At 50.9% G+C, this 17,209-nt stretch overlaps 1 pseudogene; it reads right to left on the bottom strand.

Moving 5' to 3' along the window:
• Positions 1 to 756: 756 nt before the first annotated feature.
• On the bottom strand, positions 757 to 2,727 carry LOC116074495 (annotated as a pseudogene).
• Between the last annotated feature and the right edge of the window lie 14,482 nt (positions 2,728 to 17,209).

Genomic DNA, 17,209 nt, shown 5'->3' with positions numbered 1-17,209 from the left:
TGAGGTCCCATCTAGATAGCTATAACAGATCATCCCACCACCACCACAGGAGTTAATTGTGTCATAAATGCCATAGGCAACTGAGACAGACCCATCACCAACAAGTGGGAGGGACCCTGGGGAGTCAATGGTCCTGGAGAAGTGTGTGTTGGGAGCAGGTTCCCTTGATGTTGCTCGGGTTTCTGGCTATTCATGTCCCTGGTGGGCAAAGTTCTACGTGAAGTTCCCAGAACCAAGGCTCTGGGCAGCTGAGATACTCATAGAGGGGTCCCAGATAAAGGTGTCTGTCACCCAGGGGCTCCAGACAATGACTTCTGGGTGAGCCACTCCTGCCTGCAGGACCCTGGTCAGCCACCTCACTGGAACCAAGACTGGGGACTGCCTGGTACCTTTGGTTCCACTGCAGCTTTCTGCAGTCCTTTCGGAATACCAGGGCTATGCTCCCCAGTCAAGGCCTGAGTGTCTCCCTCCAGTGGAAGGATCGCCTGTAGCCCAGGCTGTCCCTGTCTAGTTCCTGCAGGTACTGAGCCAGATTCCCCCGGGCTCTGCACCCAGTCTCAGGCACCACGCAGGGCCACCCAGAAGGCCGAGCGACCCAGTCACACCCTTTCCCAGTTGGTATGGATTGTCATCCTTGGTGAGACTCATATATTGAGGTCCCATCTAGATAGCTATAACAGATCATCCCACCACCACCACAGGAGTTAATTGTGTCATAAACGCCATAGGCAACTGAGGCAGACCCATCACCAGAAGTCAGATCTCGAAGTCATCCACATGGATAAAGGCATCAGGGGGCAGGAAATGTTCATAGTTCTTCCTGCTGGGCCCCAGGACAGCACAGTCAAGGTTTCCAAAGCATTCTTCCACAACTTGTCTGTGATGTAATCCGGGTGGAAAGAGTTCTCAAATGCCAGATAAAACTTGTATCTGGCCAGAGTGTCCATCACACCCCTTTGAGGGAGCCGCATATGTCCTTGGCCATGCACATCCGTGTGGAGGTGACCCCGAGGCGTCTCGTAGTCCAGCACCTGAGCTGACTTGGAATCCCAGTTGGACACAACTCAGGCCACCAACTCAGTCCCGGCAGAGAGGTTGGCTTGGGTTTGGACTGGAGGCTTCAGCCAGCCACAGGGCTTGAAGTTGTCAGAGTCTCTGCCATAGGACATGGTGAGGTTGAAGTAACCATCCAGGGCTGACAGACTGCAGCCTGATGGCTGGGCCGCTCCATGCTGAACCACACCCAGTGCTGGCCTGGTGGCCTGGCTGAGGTAGAGCTGACCTTCACAGTGGAGGGCCAGGTTGGTCATGGGGTACTTAGACATAGGAGAAGCCCAAAGCCAACAGAATCTGCACCAGCAGCCCTGAGAGGCACAGACACGAGGGACACTGTGCCCTGACTACTTGGGTCATATCCAGGAGCCAGGAGACCTGGGAAGTGAAGGGAGGTCGGTCACTAACTGCCACGCCTGCTGTGCTGTGCCTGCATGTGCTGTGTGAACATGAGGTGCCAATGTTAATATTACTAGTCATTTGAATTTTTCTGAAGGGCCTCATGTAGCCTGTGCTGGCCTCAAATTGCTCAGTAGCTGAGGATGATGTTGAACGCCTTCCCTCTCCAGCATGTACCACCACATCCAGCCAAATTCAATCGAGGTTGTTATTGTTTCTTATATGACTGCTGACAGTACTCAAGGGATGTCATTTACAGCAGAGAACCACAGATCCAAGGACCTGGCTCCTTGGGGTCCACCTCTCCTTAATACAGGAGAAGTGACCTCCACCTGAGCAGGCGTCTCCAGGAAAACATGCTTTCTGGTTTCATCTGGATGCCACGCATTCCCATACTCTTCTCTTGTTTGTTCTGGATAGAAATTCTCACAGAAGTTACTGGAGTTTAATTCTAGGATTCTGGCAGGAAGGGGTAAGACTACTGGAAAGGTCTGAGGTTACAGATGAGGCCCCGTGTTCATCCATAGATGGAACTCACTGTGGGGGCCTCTGTGCTCACTCAGTCCTGGAACCATCAATCAATTAAAAGAGGAAGCTGAGTGTCCGAGACAGGAATGTATCCAATCATGTACAATCAGAGTCACTGAAGACTCAGACCCACCCGTATCTCTTCCCCAATATCTCCCAGACTTACCAAGTGGTGCCCCTATCCACACACAGCCCAGACCTATAGACTGATGGGGAAGCCATCTTTGGATGCCATCTAACTAGAGGACCACAGAGCCCTTTCTTCATGACTGTTGAGAGCTGGATAGGTCAATGTCAGGTGTCTTCCTCAATTGTTCTCAGCCTTATATTTTGAGACAGAGTCTAGAGCTCATGTCTCCACCTCCTCGGCTCTGGGATTTGAGGCATGTGCCTATACTTGTGCAGGTATGTGCGTGTGCATGTGCAGGATTTTTTATGTGAGTGCTAGGGATTTGCATTCAGGTCTCCATCCCAGGTCAACAGACTGAGCCAACTCCCCAGCCGTTATTGTTTTTGATTTTTGAGACAGGATATCATGTAGCCCAGGCTGGCCTACTTCAGCCTCCCTGGGTGCTGTGGTGTTTCTCCCTGCCTGGCTTAAGGGTCCTGTAAATCCTGGCACTTGGGGCTGGAGATGACTGAGCAGTTAGAGCATTGGCTGCTCTTGCAGAGGACCCAGGTTCCTCCATTCCCAGCTCCCACACAATGGCTCACAACTACCTGTAACTCCAGCTCCAAGCAACCCATCGCCCCCTTCTGGCCTCTGCAGGCACTGAACTCAGGTACATACACGAATGGATAATAAAATACATGTGAGGAAAAAAAACAAGTAGCAACAAAACAAGGGAAAAAAAAGAAACACAGGTGCTGCGCACGGCTGTCAGTAAGAAATTCCACATGAAAATGTCGACCTTTGAATGTTTCCTCTCGCTGCCTTTTCACTGCAGCCAGACCGAACACTTGAGCCCCATCCCTTGGTCCTACACGGTGGAAGGAGAGGAGCAACTTCTGCCAGTTGCTGTTTGACCTCCACACACGGCCATGGCACCATTTGACCTCCACACATGGGCCATGGCATGCATCAACACAGAATAATTAAATTAATGAAAGTTTTTTAAAGAAAGCAGTACGTACAATAACTGTTTATGGGTCACATGTAGGAATATCATGGTAGGTCTGTTGGACTATGGTGAGTTTGGGGAGCTGAGAAAGTTCTAGAAACAGATGGCCAGTGATGGCAGCTGGTCTTTCTAAAGCTTTCCTTTCCTTCTGTCAGGGATGGAACCCAGGGTTTGGGGCAAGTAAGGGGAGTGAGGCTGAGCTCCACCTCCAACCTATCACTAGGTAATTTTCTGCTGGGCTCCACTCCCAGACCATGCCCCCACCCCTCACTCCCTGGTGTGGGGTGTGGAGTGGATTTGGGGGTATTCTAGGCTGGAAATTCACCCCTGCTCTCACCTATCCCACAATCCTCCTGTTTACATTCCCTGCCCTAAAAGTTGAATCAGGCAGGTGGGTGGAGTGAAGAATAAGTCCAGGTCCCGTGTTTAAACTGGGCTCCTAGCAAGGTGTCTGGAAGGAAAGAAGAAAGCAGCACAGCAGGTTGGCCAGCCTTGGGTCTGACTGGGTCCCTTCCTGTTACCTGATGAGTATGTTCCTCAAGGAGAGAAAGTTCATGATCAGAGTTTACATGATCCTGGGCAGCCCTAACCCACTGGGAGTGATGGCTTCCAAAAGTGACCTGAAGAGCACAGATCAGAGAACAAAGAAGGGGCCCCCAAATCCTATCTACCCGAGGAGATACTTTCCCTAGAGCAATGGGAACAGTCCACCTTCCTGGAATGGAACAAAAGCCAGTAAAACCCAAGCAAACAAAACAATGCCCCCAAGCCACAGCTTGGTATGTGATCCCAGTACTCCAGACGCTGAGGCAGGAGGATGCAGCATTCAGGGTTACCTGGACTCTATGGCAGCCCCATCCCAAAACAACAGAGGCTCTCAGTGGGCAGTGCTCATCCAGTACACATGGCAGCACCCATGTCATCCGGGCATGGTAGAGGTAGAGACAGGGTCATCCTTAGCTACATAAGAAGTTTGAGGTCAGCCTGTGCTAGGTGAAACCTTCAGAAAGAAGAACAACAACAGGAACAACTGAAGAGACAAGCAGAAGACCCCATATCTGGGTATGCTCCTTGTGTGTCCTGTGAGAGAATGAACAGAGCCAAGGGCCCAGGTATCCTGTGGACTATATGATTTCCAATCCAGCTCGGGATCAGTTTAAACTCTTCTAACTTCATCCCTCAAAAGTCAGGAAGAATCTCCCTGCTCCACAAACCCAGAGCTGGTGGACACTGGCTGCTGATTCTGGTCTGGACCACCCTGCAAGCCATCAGACCCTCTCCATTGGTCCTAGACTAGCCCTGGCGTAGGAATCAAAAATAAGCAAGGGCAGATTAGAGGAAGAACAGGCCAAAATGGTCTCTTCCAATAGAGATGTTCCAGAGTGGGACAAGCAAGAGGTGCAGTAGGAAGCAGCCTCAGCCTGAGAGCTTGTCAGCACCAGTTGCCTTCCCTGGGACTCTGACTGACAGAAGAGGAAGAAGAAAGTGTGTGTAATCCTATCCTTTATGCTCCCAGCCCACTTCCAGGGCTATCTCAGTCACATGCATCAGCCTCCGGAGGAACAGTGCCCTGAATTCAAGGTCCCACCTATGCCTTTGGCTGAGGCTGTGTGGCTTAGAGCACTAAAGCTTCCTTAGCCACTTGTCTAGATGAAAAATGGGGAGGCTGAAGAGCTAGTGCCAGAGCCGTGAGGCAGCGGAAGTCCAGAGTGCTTTCAGCAACTATGGGAATGTGACAAAGACAGACCTTCGTGGCTGCTGATGATGAGAAGGGTCACACAAAGTTGCCCTGGAGCACAGGACAACAGAGCCAGGCAGGCAACTGGTAGAGGGATGGGCACATGGGCATGTGGCTCAAGTCACTGTTGCAGCAGAGCAAATGCACTCATGTTTGTAACAACCATTGTTTCCTTCCATGACTTCCCCTGGCAATCCAGGAAACGTTCTCGTGGCAGTCAGAGAATGTTCTGGAAAGTTGTTTTTGAATCTGTCTTATCTTCGAGATGACAGTCTGAATTCTCAATTCCCCCAAGTATTTCTGCTTTGTGCCACCCGTAGTCATGCCATGCTGGGTTTGTGGACATCCTGGCATCCTTGCTGAAGGACATGCCCACCCTCTTTGTGGCTGAATTGGTCTGTGATTTGTCAAACAGAATGACTTCTGAGTTGTCTATCTTGTTTTGGTTTTGTTTTTGTTTTTTTTTTTTTTTTCGAGACAGGGTTTCTCTGTGTAGCCCTGGCTGTCCTGGAACTCACTCTGTAGACCAAGCTGGCCTCGAACTCAGAAATCCACCTGCCTCTGCCTCCCAAGTGCTGGGATTAAAGGCATGCGCCACCAGCGCCCAGCTCTGAGTTGTCTGTCTCCATGCCACCTTGCCCTAGGCCATGGCCAAGCACAGGGGGGTGGAACTCTGTGTAGCACACCTCTTTCGGGAAGCTACCCCAGGTTAACTCCCCAGTCCTCCCAGCTCTCTGACTTCCCTGAGGCTCCGGCGGCTCAGTCTGCTTCTCCTGATGGATTGTCTGGTGAGGACAGAGATGTTAGAATGACGCAAAAGGGCCAAAAATATGTTGGATTTTATTTCCTGGAATAAAATGAATTCTTGAAGCAGGTCTTGGGGTAGCACCCCAATACTCTTGTCATTCAACATGGGCCTGCTGTCTGCAAGTATGTGGGGTTGTGACTTTGAGCCTGGCTTTTGGTAACCAAGGCAGCCAGAGCTGGGCTCATTTCCCACTTACAGCACACCTCACTGATCCACAGTCTAGAAGTGGGCTTCTTAGCTGAGATTTGATTTCTAGATGTCCCTAATTGCCATAAAGAGAGCTTGGTCATCCCAACCTGGGTCACCGGGGTACCAGGAGGCCTTGCCTTCCTGTCCAGGAGGTAGTCTGAGAAGTCCAAGACCCTTGTGTTGCTCCCAGCTCTGGCACAAAGTGACTTATTCTCATTCAACCCATGGCCAGATGGATTGTGGGGGTGGCACTGGGGATCATCATATATCAACACACAGGTGTGAGGGCCCCTGAAGCCCCTGGAGCAACAGGCATCCATCTATCAGCAGTGTGGGCTGTAGTGGGCTCCAGCAGGCCCTGGGGCTGGCAGGAATTTTCCACAGTCCTAAGCCCAACCCTGCTGAACCTCCTGCAGGCTGGAAGCCCCTGGGTGCAGCCCAGTGGGGGTGATAGAGGCCAGATCATCAGGGTGATGCTCCCCGGGGCAGTACCATAAGCCTACGACCCTAGGCTGGTCCCTGATCCTCAGCTGAGCCTATGATCCCAGGCTGATCCCTGATCCTGGTTTGACATGGTGAAAACCATGGCTTTGTCCCAGATAGTGACATGTGAGTGCTTTATGGATGGGTCTCCTTATGGGAGCCTGGCACAGACCAGTGTGACAGAATCTGCAGCTGCAGTTGTCTTTCCTGGGACTGCTGGGAGATGTACTCTTTTCTCTAGAATAACACTATATACTCTTGGTGGCTTTTTTTAAATCACTTTTTCTGTATTGAGTGCAGTAATGTCATAGTAGAAATTTCTTAATAATTCTAAGGTGGATTTATTAAAATGTACGATATAATTGAAATAATGATTATTGAATCAACTAGAAACAGAGAAAATTTTATGAAGAAGAGAATATAAATTAAGCAGTTTTCCCTTGGTACATAATTATTCTTAGAAAGGTACAGAGAGGAATCCTTGCAAGAATAGATTAAGGAAGTTAATGAATACACATGAACATGATGACATGAGTTCAGGAACTAATCTATGTAGATGTCAAAACCTCAAGTAGTTAGAAAATAGAAAAGGTTGGTCAACAGGCAACCAGATCATGTGTAATGTAATACACTTTCTTATTATGGCCATGGCTGCGCAGGACAGAAACGAAGATGCTGCCAGTGTAAACTCAGAGAAAAGTGGGGAGTAGGTGTTTAAGACAAAGTGTGCTAACTGTGATGCTAAAGATGTGATGACGTCAGACATGTGCTTGGTTGTGAGTCCATAAGGTTAAATATCTGCTGGGGAAAGAGAGTGTATAAGAAAGAAGCTTATATTTAAAAAAAACCTTCAGGAAGTTATCTGCTTCCTTGGAACATGTTTGAAGATTATGAAACTGAAACTGTATGCTTTATGACACAGAGATGAGGTAAACAGAGAGATGCTTGAGCGGTCTGGGGCCTTCTCAGGTCTTTGAAACATGATGGAGTTGGCTCTAGGACCTGACCTAGGCTGAGCCCAAGTCTTAGCTGAGCCCCAACTTGGAATCGCAATTGCAGACGAGGGAGGGTTGGGGTTCAGAGATCATTCAGAACTTCTGTTCCATCCTGTCCCTTCTGACCCCTCCCAGAGAATTCCATCTCTCCATGGGAGCCAGGAATGAACCTTCAGGTCTGTGTGTGCATGTGCGCTTGCGCGTGTGTATGTGTGCATGCATAAGTATGTGCAAGAGTGTGTGCATGTGTGTATAAGTGCATGCACGTGGGTACATGACTTTGCATGAGTGTGTGTGCACAAGTGTTTGTATGCACATGTGTGCATACATGAGTGTATCATGTGTGTGCATGCCCATGTATATATTATGTGTGCAGGGTGTATGTATATGAGTATGTATTGTGTATACATGAGTGTGTATGTGTGTGTGTGAATGCATGGCTGGAAATGAACCTGCAGCTATGTGTGTGTGTGTGTGTATGTGTGTGTCAGCCTCGGCTGTCTCCCTTGTTCTCAGTCTTGTTTTCTGAGGCAAGGTCTCACTGGCCTGGAACTCACTGGTTCATCTGAGCTGTGTGATCAACACGTCCCAAGCATCCTCCTGTCTCCTCCTCCCAGCACTGCGGAACAGGCACACACTGGTGAGCACAGATTTTCCCATGGGTTCTGGAGACTTAAACTCAGGTCCTCATGCTAGGACATCCCCCAACCTTTTGATGGCAGACAGTGCTGCAAGAGTAACACCTTCCCTGAGCACCCTGCCCCCTCACAACTCAGTCCTCAATTCAAGCCACCTCCTCAGCTACTGTTGGCTTTTATGCCTCCAAACTACCCCTTCTGCAAACACTTTTTCTTTCAGGAATGTTTGTCCTGCCTAATCTCCCTAGTCCCCACCATGGTCTTTGCTGGGCAAAGTAGACAAAGACTTGAACAGGACTGCCTAGCCCCAAGATGAGCAGAGGGGCCAGCCACTGACGTCTCAGGGCCAGTCCTTGCGGACAGGGGACCCTTGCCCAGTGGGAGACCAGCACTCTTCTTGAGAATGCTGTGGGACCTGGGGCTTCTTTTGACTCTCTGAGAGAGGGATGCCATTGTCTAGGCAGGGGCTGGAAATCCCTTCCCCAGACTCAGAGCCATCTGCCCATTCTGATGAGGGTCTTGGCTCTTGTTAGGTCCTAAAAATGGTTCTCTCAGCCCCAGCTTACAAGTCTGTTGGGAATCTCATCCCTGAGACCACAGGCTTCAATGATGGAGGGGACCTGCTCCCATCACCTTGTCACTCAGGGTGTGGGGGCCCCATGCCCATCCCCCATGGACTCAGGACCAGCTCTTGCCCTGCTGCTCCAGTAGAGGCCTCCTGGGCCTCCACATACACCAGGAGCCAGGCGTGCTGTGTGGGTGGCTCAGAAGCCACAGGTACACAGGATCTAACTCAGGCCCGGGGTCACTGGTGACTTTGTCAGAAACACCCCAGGCCCCCAAAATTGTCGCCTTTCAAGGGCTCTTTGCATCTTTCCACCTGGGCCAGCTGGAACATAGCACTGGCTTCCCTGTATACTCAATAGGAAGACTAGGAGGCCTTGACTCACCACTACCCACCCCACCCTAGTCTCCCCTCTGCAGTGTTTCTGTTGGTTTTCTGAGACAGGGTTTCTCTGTGTAGCCCTGGCTGTCCTGGAACTCACTCTGTAGAGCAGGCTGGCCTCGAACTCAGAGATCCACCTGCCTCTGCCTCTGCCTCTGCCTTTGCCTCCTGGATGATGAGATTATCATTGCCTGGCTCCCTCAGCATTCTTGAGAGGAGCACCCCTACTGCAGACCTAGAGTGGTCCAGTCCTAACCCACCCACAGCAGGTGGGTCTGTGCTAAAACGTGGATCCATCTGACCTCAGGCCTCTGGTCTGAGGTATACACCGTTCTCTGGAAGCTATGTGTGCTTGGGGAGATTCCAGCCTTCTCTGGACAGTAGTCTTCCTAGTGCTGAGAGGGATGACAGGCTGGCTCAAAGGTAGTGAGCTATCTCAGCTGATTGTTCACAGTCAGTTACAGACGGACGGAGCTCCTGATCTACACTTCTCCCCTTCTCACTACTGCACTTGACTAGAGATAGGGTAAGACAAAGGCTGCCAACCTCAGAACGCCCTAATATGCTTCAAAATTGGGCCTTCAAGCTCACTTGGATGTCTCTCTATCTTGGTAATGGGAGACCCCAGTATGCTGGACTTCTGCAGGATAAAACACTCTCTATGTTAACATTCTGTTTGAGTCCAGGGAGCCATTCTTCAGTGAATCATGGACCCTTACTATCTGTGGGGCAGGAGGCTCTGTGACATCCACCCAGAACTATCTGTGGGGCAGGAGGCTCTGTGACATCCACCCAGAACTATCTGTGGGGCGGGAGGCTCTGTGACTCCATCCAGAAACCTCAAGGGTCTTTAGATATGTTTCTAAAGAATTGTGAACAAGAGCTGGGAAACATGGCACCCAAGCCTGGGCCTCAGCATCCTCCTCCTGTTATTGTTAAGAACTTGGCCTGTGCGGGGCAGTGGTGGCGCATGCCTTTAATCCCAACACTTGAGAGGCAGAGGCAGGCGGATTTTTGAGTTCAAGGTCAGCCTGGGTCTACAGAATGAAGGGCTACACATAGAAACTCTGTCTCAAAAAAACCTAAAAAAAAAAATAGGACTTGACTGGTGTGGGGGCACACATCTTTAATTCCAGCAATAAGAAGGCAGGAGGATCTTCATGAATTTGAGGCCAGCTTGGTCTATAGAGTGAGTTCCAGGACAGCCAAGACTATGTAGAGAGACCCTATTTAAAATGAATGAATGAATGAATGACTTGGCCCCTCCCTACCACCCATCCCTCCAGTGCTGGGAGTGATGGAATCCAGCTGGAGTCGGGGAAACTCCATGTGACAGAAACCTGGCATCCCCCTTGTTGCCCGCCCCCGGACTGTCCTCACCCTGGGGCCCCTGACACGTTGGGGTCTGCCTGCCCTGGCACTCCAAACTTGCCAGGTTAATGCAGTGTTATTTTCAGCTGGTGGTGGGCGAAGAGGTGGGCCAGGCATGCTTAATTTCCAATTTCTGGAAATAAATGTCACCAGGCCATCTTTTGTCAAGTAGAGGGAAGAAATTTAAAAAGAAAAGAAAAAAAAGCCCCTTGCCAAATAGTGTTCGAAGAAACAAGACCTTGTAGGTGCAGGGCAGCTGGGAGGCAGAGAAAATTCCAGAGACCATGCAGGGCCAGGAACAAAGGGGCCTTTCTCTCAGGCATGTCTTGAGGAGTAGAGGTGTGGTGGTTTGAAAAGAAAGAGAAAAAGAGAGAAAGAAGGAAAGAAAGAAAGAGTCAAGAATTTTGCCAGAAGGAAAACAGCGAGGCTGTGAGGAAGAGGTTAAAAACATAGGATTTTTTAGGGCTTTTATTTGGGGGACTTTCTTTTTCTAGGACACCTGTCCCACACTAGGATAAGAAAAAAAGAGAGCTAGGAATGTCAACAACCTGGGCAACAGGCCCAGTGTCATGGGAGCATATGGAGATGCCACGTGCTGAAGAAGCTCTGGAATTTGTCTCCATACTCCCTGCCATTCCATTAGCATTCTCTAGAGAGCCATAATTTCCCCTTCCCTGGACTCTCAGAATGTTCCAGAAGCTCTCATTTACAGCTGGAATCCACTTGCCAGCTACTGAGACTTTCAGCAGCCCAGCTGCAGTCCTTAGACCTGTCAACCCCCAAAATCAGCATGGTGACAATTGCAGAAATTTCAGTGTCCATATGGAAGGAGAACTGGGTACAAGGGCAATCTCTGTCCCTCACACTCCCAGGACCCTCTGCTTTTTCACTGTTCTGACCCCAGGACCTTTGCACATGTGTAGTGCCTCAGTGGATAGAGGACTCACCCAGCATGCATGGGGCCCTAGGTTCCAACCCAGCTACAGAGCAAGCTGGAGGCCACAACCTGGGCTATGTGAAACCTGCCTCACTTGGGGAAATTATCCTCTCTCACTCCCCAGCGTGCCTGCTCCTCCTCAGAGCAGTAGCCTATGCTACAATCCTTGCATCATTTTTCCTGGCTTACCCATCTCACCAACTCCTTGTCTCTGACAGAGTTTCCTGACAGAATGGGAGCTCAGTAAATTGAATGAATGAAGAATGAATGAATAAATGAATGAATGGGCATCCTAAGTTTGATTCTCGAACCTCCCCAGCCTTGACAGATTCCACCCCCAGACCTGTGGAGCATGACCTACATTCCCAAGTCCCTGAAGGGACAATGTCTGAGTGGGTTTGGACAGACTCTGGAGTCTGGGCTCCCAGAGAGAACCCCACTGGGCCCTGAGAGCTCTTAGGCCTCTCTGGCCTTGGAGAGGCCTCAGGTGAGCTGGGCCTTCCAGGGTGACACGGGTGGGGCACATTGGCTCTGGACAGAGTCCTGGGTGGCAGGCACAGGCAGGCTGGGGCTGCTGGGCCAACAAGAACGAATAAACAGCATCTTTCCGCGGCGGGCTGGGGGTGGGGGACGCTTTGAACCTCCAGCTTGACTGGGGATGTTTGCACAGGGCTGGCAGCCAGGGGGTGTCATCAGAACTAAAATTAGCCTGTTTCCCGCTCAGCCCCTCCCCGCCGGCCAGGAGGGAGGCTGGAGCCTGGCGGGGCATAAGTATGGTGGGCCAGACAGAGGCATAAATCAGAACAGTTGATCCAGCGAGCCACCCGGGTGTCCGCAGAGCTATTGCTGGCCTAGTATTTCCATTTGACAGACAGAGAAACTGAGGCTCCAATAAACTCACAGTCACTGGGCCCACAAAGTGGTAAAGCCTAAATTCGATCCAGGGTCCATAGACTGCAGCATCGCCTTTGACAGCTCCCTGCAGGCTAAAGAACCAGAGCGATGTGACTAGAGAGAGGCACAGGGCCCTCGCCTTGCTAGGGGACTTGGATTGAATGGGAGCTAAGAGGTACTTCTCTCTGCTGATGTGCTAAGAAACCCAGGGCCTCATGCAGGACTCCACGCTGACCACGCCCTCAGCTCCTCACTGGGGGATTCTGGGTGGGACTTCACCTCTGATCACACCCCCAGGCCTCTCACTGAGGGATTCTAGGTAGGGGCTCCACCTCTGAACTTTACTATAAAGCAGCTTTGTTTTTTTCTGGGTGAATTCCAAGAGGTGTGGGGTCTTAATTCTGCCAGGGTCCCCAAATTTTGATCTCTGTGGCTCAGCTTAAGGTTGCCTGGAGAAGGATCTAGCACCATTGACAGGTGTCAGTCACAGTCATCAAAAGGACATCTATTCCAGTTTGCTTAAGTTCCCAGTCACACTGGGTCGCCAGGAGTCCCAGCCTCCAGCAGACAGTTGAAACAAGCACAAGCTTGCCGTGCAGAGACTCCCTCTCTGATTTCTCACCTTCTGTGGTTCCTCCTGTACTTCAACTCAGGCAGTTGAAGCTTCCCAGAGTCATCCAGTCTTAGAAAAAGGTTCGAGCTGGCTTTTTCGGCAAATACCTGCCATCCTAACTGGAGGCTGAGTGAGGCAGGAGGATTATGAGGCCCAGGCTGAGCTGGGCTGCTTCACAGCAAGAGCCTGTTTCAAAACAGAAAAGCAGGCCTCAGGGGTGTCTAACAAGGGCCATTCAAAGAGGCCTCCTCTGTGTCAGTCAGGTGACTACTGATGGTCTTTCCAGGTGTCAGAGACCAGCTACATGGGAGGGGACAGCCCAGGCCACTTCTCCCCCCCCCACCCCCAATCCTCCCCAGTCTGACAGTCCCTGCTCCACATTGCTGGCAATTTATTCTTTTTTTTTTTTTTAAAGAATTATTTTATTTCATTTTTATGTGTATGAGTACACTGTAGCTGTACAGATGACTGTGTTCGATCATGTGTGTGGCTGCTGTTGATCTCAGGACCTCTGCTCAGGCTTGCTCCGGCCCCACTCGCTCTGGCGTAATTTTCTGCAGCTGTCTTCAGACGCACCAGAAGAGGGCGTCTGATCTTATTGTGGGTGGTTGTGAGCCACCATGTGGTTGCTGGGATCCGAACTCAGGACCTTCAGAAGAGCAGTCAGTGCTCTTACCCGCTGAGTCATCTCGCTAGCCCCTGGCATTTATTCTTAGTGGGGGCAGGGTGTGGAGGCAGGATGGTGAGGGTCAGGACTGTGTGAGTACCCACTCCTGCAGGTGGTGGCTGGATAATGGGAGTCGGAAGAAATGAGCTGGTCAAAGGACCAGCCTGCGACAGGAAGTGTCCACACCCCGTTCTCCACACTCACACTCAGTTTCTTCTCATGTTGAGGGGAGAGGCCAGAGATGGCCTTTGGCTGTCCCCAGACCATGAAGATGGGGACCTCTAGCTGCCAAAGGGGCTTCTGCTGGCTGAGTGAGGCTGCACATGTGACAGCCAGGACAGATGTGGTGGGGACTTGAGACTCAGCCCAGAGAAGGGACTGAGCACCCAGCACCCTGTGTTCTCCTGAACAACTAGCCATTCCACCTTCTGTCCTTAAATCCATCTCCCATGCTGCTCCTCACCTTTCCTCTCCCAGTAACCTCCTACACATGCTTCAATCCCTTACTCCATGGATGTTTGGATACAATGGTAAGAGTACTCAGTGGATACAAGTGCTGATGTAATGGTAAGAGTACTCAGTGGATACAAGCGCTGATGTAATGGTAAGAGTACTCAGTGGATACACGCGTTGTGGAGCCAGTCAGATTCCTGGTGTTCTCTCCATTTTTTGTGTGACCTTAGGAATGTGATTATCCTTCTCTGAGCCTTGTTGTCGGCTCATTTTCTTCTTCAAGATTATTTTATGAAAGTACACTGTAGCTGTCTTCAGACACTCCAGAAGAGGGCATCAGATCTCGTTATGGATGGTTATGGGCCACCATGTGGTTGCTGGGATTTGAGCAGTCGGTGCTCTTAACGACTGAGCCACCTCTCCAGCTCGAGCCTTGTCTTCTAAAATGGCAAAAATAACTCCCATGCTTCCATCAAGAGGCTCACACGACAACAGATAAGCAAAGCTTCCTGCAGATTAAATGGGCTCTGGGGCGTGGGCACAAGGGCACAAGCAATGAGGAGGGCCTGGGGCGTGGGCACAAGGGCCCAAGCAATGAGGAGGCTCTGGGGCGTGGGTCCAAGCAATGAGGAGGACTTGGGGCATGGGCACAAGCAATGAGGAGGGCCTGGGCCATGGGCACTCTGCTGCACTACTTGGGGAGGGGCGATGGTGATGTCCCACAAAGTTAATTTGCTCCAACCACAGGATCCCTCTGTCACATTCTTAGTATTTACCCAAAGAAGACAAAAACTGTGTCCACGCTGAACCCATGTCTGCTTGTTGAACTATTTATGTGATCTCTATGACTTGGAGGCAGACAGTATATCCTTCAGGCTGGGCATCAGCAGCACATGCCTGGCATCTCTGCGCCCAGGTGGTGGAGCCAGGAGGATGAGCTTTAGGGCACACAGTGAGACTGGATCTCAAAGAGCAATAGCAAGAACAAAGGCAACAACAAATATCTACATGCCCTTCCCCAAGTGAACAGAACAATATTCAGTACATCTAGAAAATGGAATAGTATGCAGCCTTAAACAAAGGCCAGCAGGAAGGAAGACTAGAGAAGTCCTTTAAATGGTCATGACTGAGTGGAAGGAGTCACTTTGAAAAGTCAGTGGTCCTTGAGCCACGGGGCAGAGGAGTGCAGAGGTGAAACACGAAGGATTTTAGGATAAGGAGAATTTCCCACCATCCTAGAGCAGTGGACTCATCCTTTTGCACACTCACAGGCTCGGGGTCAGCCAGGCCTTGGTTTCTTCTTCTTCTTCTTCTTCTTTTTTTTTTTTTTTTTTTTTTTTGAGACAGGGTTTCTCTGTGTAGCCCTGGCTGTCCTGGAACTCACTCTGTAGACCAGGCTGTCCTTGAACTCAGAAATCTGCCTGCCTCTGCCTCCCAAGTGCTGGGATTAAAGGCTTGCACCACCACCTCCCGGCCCCAGGCCTTAGTTTCTAACAGGAATTGATAGTACCCATCAGTGCAACAAATGTCACTACTTGTACAAGTCTGGGACCTGTGTGAACAAAGGAACAAAAATGGTGATTTATGGGACTCTGTCCTTTAGGCTGTTTCTCTGTAAACTGAAAATCATTCACTAATTAGCACTTTACAAGGCAGGCTCCCTAGTGAGTGTGCTTTAATGAGGGTTGGGGAGGGGCACTCTTAAGAGGGCTAAAATATTATACTGCCATTACAAAGAGCAGGCAGGTCTCCAAAAGCTAGGGCAGGATCCAAACTGCAGTTAGAGAACAGAGATGAGGCCAGTAGAGCCGAGAAGAAAAGAAATACAAAGACAAGAGGCCTGCTGGCAGGAGACAGGGGACGCCAGGTGGGAGTGGCTGATTCTTTCTCAGCAGCCTTTGGAACCTTCAGGGCAGCCCCAGTGTGTTTTACAGATTGAAACACACACACCATAAAGTATATTTTCGACATACACAAACAAAAGTGATTTCTTCAATGAGTGGGCCTGTAAGTTTCCAGCCAGGCCCTGGCAGCTGCGGCCCATTCCATGCAGGTGTGGGCGGGATACTCACCAGCCCCCCTTCCTCCCCACCCACGACCTGGCTCACACCTTCCCTGCTCAGGTTTAGGGCCCACGGGGCCTCTGGAGGTGAGGGAGGCAGCGACCACCCAGCACTCCTGGAAGCCCCAGGGGCCTTGCAGGCTGTGAGGGGCCTGTGTGTACTGATGGGGGTAGGGGTAGGGGGCTTGCATCCAGGAGGACCCCAGAGTAGAAGGTAGGTTGTGTGTGCCTCGGTTTCCCTCTGGTTAGTAGGCCAGTGCTGCCCCTGGGAGAAGGCTTTACTAAGATGAATTTTTTGTTTTTTTATTTGACTTTTTTCACAGCAGGGTTCCTGTAGCCCAGGGTAGCCTGAAACCAACTATGTGACAGAGGATTCTGACTCCACCTGCAGTATTGGGATAGCAAGTACGCAACCCCCTGTGGCTTAGGCATGCTCTGTGAGTCTGCCTGATTGGCTCCCACCCCAACTTGCCTTGTCCTGTGGGAAATATACTTTACCTTAGGCTTGACCCAAAATCCCTGGCTGTCCTGGCTAGGCCGCTCTCCCACAGGAGCATTTGAAATCACATTTATTTGTGTAGTTTGTGAAAAGTCAGAGGACAATCCAGAGGAGTCTCTTCTGTCTCCACTGAGGCTGAACCTAGGTTGCTAGCTCAGGCCTTGGTGGCCAGCGACTAACTAGAGGCCTCACTCAGACAATAATTCCATGTGCTGGGATGGGATGAGGGGTGGAACAGCCAAAACCCAGCCTGGCTCCACACAGGGAGAGATGACACATGACACAGTACAGTCGGGATTGTGTGTGTGCGCGCACACACACGAGCTTCAGTTGAGAATCAAGATGTGCAAAAACTGTAGACACCAACTAGGGAAGTCATTCAGGCAGCGGGAGCACCTGTGTGCAAGGGCCATGGGACACAGGACACAGGACACAGCTGTGCCAGGGCCCAGGGCAGGATGGAGCCTGGCGTGCTGGAGCAGAGAAGACTTGAGCCTTGGCCCTGAGGTAGATGGAGGCAAGAGATGGGACCCCTGTTGACACTTTCTGTTGACAGCAAAGTCCCCACGCATCACTTGTGGCCAGGCCAGGGTTCTCGTAGCCTTGTGCAGAGAGGGGCTTTAGGAAAGGGGATGCTCTGGACTGAGGACATCTTGTCTCTGCTGACGTCCCTCCCTCTTAGGGTCTCTTCTAGGCTTTCAGGGAGCCAGACTGGACCTGTGTTGTCACGATGGCCCTACTGCTCCATACAAGAAAGCTGCTGGGACATTCCAGATGGGGGCCTCTGTGTGGAGGTGACGTCAGCCCTTCTCTGG

The sequence above is a fragment of the Mastomys coucha genome, unplaced genomic scaffold, assembly GCF_008632895.1.
Source record: "Mastomys coucha isolate ucsf_1 unplaced genomic scaffold, UCSF_Mcou_1 pScaffold3, whole genome shotgun sequence".
Lineage (NCBI taxonomy): Eukaryota > Metazoa > Chordata > Mammalia > Rodentia > Muridae > Mastomys > Mastomys coucha.
Note: the sequence above shows the minus strand (reverse complement) of the source record. Positions and strands in the feature narration are given on the sequence as shown.